The following is a 4,663-nucleotide window of genomic DNA, read 5'->3' as shown; positions in this document are numbered from 1 at the left end:
TGCGCAGACGCGTGGCCCCGCCTCCCGACAGGCCTGTGGCTGCCGCCAGCGTGCTCGCCGTTACCTCCCGCGCATGCTCTATCGGGTAGAGACGGAAGGCAGGTACTGCCAAGGTGGGCCCGGCGGTGTGAGGGTCACCTTTCAGCCCTTACCTCTACCCGCTGAAATGGAATAGGGCGGTGAGCGCCGATCTGCTGGAGAATCTCGTTATCCCATCGGCGCTCTGCCTGCTCCTGGCCTCCAAGCCTCTGAAGCCCCCCGGATTTCAGCTGCCGGCTACCCCCGAGCCCGTGGTGCCCACGAGAGGCGGCTTTACGTCAGCGGCCCTGGGCTGAGATTTGAGAACGCGACCGAGTGGAGAATGTTGGAGCCAGATTTTAAAATCCTTGGCTTCCTTATTCTTGCTACTTGATGTAAATGAGATGCGGCAAAGTCACAGTACCTGTTTTTATGTTTTTGCCGGGTTCATACGGGCTTCTCCGGTGAAGATGGGCCGAAGTAAAGCTTGTGTTGCTTCTGCCGTTATTACTCATCCTGTAGCTGCAGCAACCGTGGTCCTTGCAGCATTGTTTTGATAGTGCTGCTTAATTCTTGAAAGGTAAATCTCAAAGCTTGAGGACCAGCCATCAAAATTTTTGTAAAAGTTTTCCCCGCATTTAGGGCCACATCTATCACTACTGAGATGTAATAATGTAAAATCCAAGACGGTTTGGGGATGAGCCGTTTTCAGAGAACACTTAAGGAAAATATTACTGTAACGAAGATGAACAATTTTTGAAAGCATGCCTTGGATACCAGAAAGGGATAAATTGGATTAATATATATGTTAGAATCCAGTCAGTTATGTACAACTTTTAAAATTTTATAGGCACTCTTCAGAAAGGGTAGCATTTGTGCCTTGTATTGGGATTGAGAGTTTTTAATAAAGCAAGGCACCTACTTTGATGGTGAGAAAAAAAGGTCTGGGTAGACATTTTCATTTAATACTTGCCAACCTTGTTAGGCTGGTGTTAGCAACATTTAGGAATGTTGAAATGGAGGCTTAGAGAACTTAAATTTCCTCAAGAGATAGTAAATGACAAAACCTTTCAGTGATGTCATATCGTCACTGTATAATGTGGATTTAGTACCACTGTTAGCCATTTATATGATGGTTATTTATCAAGCATCTATTAAATGGGCATATGTATAGGTCATATTCATAAACTATGCATATGAGCTTCCTGCCCTGAAGAAATTAGGGGTTTCCATGAGAAAGTAAATGGCAGTATAAAAAACTTAAGGTCCAAGAGGTGTTACAAAGTACCATCTGCTCATGCCTGGACTACTGCAGTAGCTGTGAGCATAGCTTTCTACATTCCCTTTATTTCTCTACATAGTTGCCTTCAGCAGCTAGAGTGATCCCGTTAGAACTTGAATATGCCACTCCTCTGTGCAGAACCTTTTAGTGGCTTACCAGCACATTAAAGTTCAAAATTCTTATTCTGACTTTTAAGACTGAACTTGTTCTTGAGGGGTCACATTCAAGCTACACTGCGGAGCTTTTCTAATTGTCTCCAAGCACAGCAAGCATCAGTGCTTTGTAGCTGTTGTTCCTTCTGCGTGGAACACTGCCCTCTCAGATGTCCACAGAGCTTGCTTCCTCATTGTTTTCCAGTCACTGCTCAAATGTCACCTGGCTCTTCTCTGACTACCAAGTCAGTGAAATACTTTTACAGGTCAAATGTGAAATGTACGAAAGACTATCTGGAGTAGTACTTATTACAGAGTAGGTGTTTAATAAATATCGACTCTCTTACGATACTTCTCATTTACTCTTGTGATAACCATGTGGTTAAAAAAAAAAGACTTGCAGCTATGAATTGGTTTTTTACTGATTGATTGATGATTGATTGATTGAGGCAGAGGCTCACTCTGTCGCTCAGGCTGGAGTGCAGTGGCGCATCTCAGCTCACTGCAACCTCTGCCTTCTGGGTTCAAGCCATTCTCCTGTCTCAGCCTCCCAAGTAGCTGGGATTATAGGCGCCTGTCATCATGCCCAGCTAATTTTTGTATTTTTAGTAGAGATGGGGTTTCACCATATTGGCCAGGCTGGTCTCAAACTCCTGACCTCAAGTGATCCACCCGCTCGGCCTCCCAAAGTGCTAGGATTACAGGTGTGAGCCACCGCGCCTGGCCCTATGAATTGGTTTTAAATTTTTAAGAAATTAATAATCCTGTAGTGTCAGAAACCTTTGGTGTCTTGACTCACATCTTCTGAGCATCACCTCTCATTTCTGTCTTGGTTGTGGGGGGTGCAGTTTCATGCAATCTTCCACATTCATCCCCCTGACAGCTTCTCCTCTCCCACATTTACCAGGCCTCTTTGCTTTCTTCCCTGAGGTTCTTCGGACTTCACAGATTCCAGCAATAGCTCTCTCAGCTCCTGCCCTGCACAGCTTTGAAGTGCTGGTAAGTCAACACATCTGGGGCGCTTCAACCAAGGGGTGACAGTCGCTGATGGATAAATTCTCCTGCTTCTTACGCTTGAGCAAGATCAGTTTTGTAGGCCATTCTGTGTGTTTTTCAGAAAGTACCAGTGAAATTGAATTCTGGTTTCTCACAATAGCAACTTCAATAACACATTCTTGTATTGTGTCTATATTCTCCTTTCCGTTCTCTCATTGTTTCTCACTAGGATCACATCCCAAATTACCTGTCCCCACATAAGTAGTTGTCTCAGGTTTTGAGGGAAACCAAGCTAAGAAATTTGATGTAAGAAGAAAGTCTAGAATGCAGCTCCTCAGAACTCTGGAAGTGGGTTCCTTTGCAGTCAGAAGACAACAAGGACTTTCTTAGTGATATTAAGGGGAGGACATGTGCATGACCTAACAATTAAGGCTCTTTCTTACTAAAGCTGATATGACTACTGCCTCTTTGGATGTCTAGCCCATCAGCAGCAAAGATTGATGGTAAATTCCATAAGGAGAGCAGACAGTTGCTGACTGATTACACAAAAGTCCTTCCTTCTTGGAGAGAGTCGTGGTTTGTACTTACGGAACTGACACTTCTCTTGATATGACTGCTCTTGTTCACGGTGCTTCTGCCAATGCCATTATCTAATAGAGTTACAAACACATGATTGACTCACTTTCTTTCTTTCTTCCTCCCTCCCTTCCTCTCTCGCTCCCTCGTTCTTTTTTCTTTTCTTTTGTTTTCTCTCTCTCTCTCTCTCTCCCCTTCCTCCCTCCTCTCCCCTCCCACCTTCCCTCCCTCCCTCGCTCCCTCCCTTCCTTCCTTCCTTCCTTCCTTCCTCCCTTCCTTCCTTGACACAGAGGCTCACTCTGTTGCCCAGGCTCGAGTGCAGTGGCGCAATCTTAGTTCACTGCAACCTCTGCCTCCCAGGTTCAAGCCATTCTCCTGCCTCAGCCTCCCGAGTAGCTGGAATTACAAGTGCCCACCACCACACCTGGCTAATTTTTTTGTGTTTTTGGTAGAGACACAGTTTCACCATGGTGGCCAGGCTGGTTGTGAACTCCTGACCTCAAGTGATCTGCCTACCTCAGCCTCCTAAAATGGTGTAATTACAGGCATGAGCCACCACACCCAGCCCAAACACATGATTTTCTGAAGTATTGCCTCCAACTGAAGGATACACTTTATGGTAAAAGAAGTGTGACAATGACACATGACCATGGGATTCCACTGCTCCTACCGTATATTGTGTCAACTGGAGGCAATTGGCCTGATAGAACAGTGACATTGTTTTGTGAACATCAGCAAGTCTCCTGTTCAGGAACAGTGCTCAGATAGGGTTGAGATGCCATCACTCGTGACACACACACACACCTGGCCCTTGGAAAGTTTGGTGGAGTTAACACCCCCAGGCAATGATCCACCAATGGGGAATGGGCACCTGTGGATAAATGCCTTCCTTCCATTTCCCAGGGGCAATTTTTGGGACGTGTTTTTTATGTATTTTAGGATGTCCTAGGTAATCAAGTCTTGTGACTTGCTGAAGAGAGAAAGAGAAACCAACAGTGGAGACTTAGAAGAAGCAGCTATTGACATAGGATGGGTCCAGGAATGTATAGTCTAAAAGCCAGATGAAGACAGTGTTTAAAGGAGGAAGGAGTGATCAACAATGTCGTTCGTGTCAATTGGTGTTACTTAGTCATGTGTCTGTGAAGAATCATCTCACATAGTTAAGCCTCAGGTTCTAGTGTCAGATTAAATTTAAATCCTTGCACCACCCCTGGCTCTTTGAGTGTGTTTGTGCAAATTGCTTAAATTCTCTAAGTCTCAATCTCCCCATCTGTGAAATGGGAATGACAGTAGTATCTACGTGGTAAATTGTGGTAATGAGTAAGTGAAAGATGTTTAAAGATAGTTAAATGGTTAGCACAACACCTATTACCTGACAAACACTTAGTAAAAGTTAGCTATTAATATTCTTATTAATATCATCTACTATCATTGGAATCATCCATTTATATATAGTCATCAGTTGTCACTTTTCTAGCTCTTCCATAAGGAATAGGTTATATAGCATTTTCAAACTTGGAAGTTCATTGATAGATATATGGTTCGAGATGCACTGAGCAGAAAAACTAGTTTATTTGATTTTCATTAAATATCCATTTAATAAATACTTATTGAGCACTTATTCTGCATGCTACTGTGT

General features: G+C 43.9%; 1 long non-coding RNA gene across 1 annotated transcript in view; it reads left to right on the top strand.

Annotated features, from left to right (window-relative positions):
• The first annotated feature begins 32 nt into the window (after positions 1-32).
• The window catches only part of LOC115896895, a 308,577-nt gene continuing 303,946 nt past the window's right edge, over positions 33-4,663 (top strand). The window contains exons 1-2 of the long non-coding RNA XR_004056812.1: positions 33-598; positions 2,383-2,451. This is a non-coding gene — a long non-coding RNA (uncharacterized LOC115896895). The remainder of the gene's footprint in view (positions 599-2,382; positions 2,452-4,663) is intronic.

The sequence above is a fragment of the Rhinopithecus roxellana genome, chromosome 4 (assembly GCF_007565055.1).
Source record: "Rhinopithecus roxellana isolate Shanxi Qingling chromosome 4, ASM756505v1, whole genome shotgun sequence".
In the NCBI taxonomy this organism is placed as follows: Eukaryota; Metazoa; Chordata; class Mammalia; order Primates; family Cercopithecidae; genus Rhinopithecus; species Rhinopithecus roxellana.
Note: the sequence above shows the minus strand (reverse complement) of the source record. Positions and strands in the feature narration are given on the sequence as shown.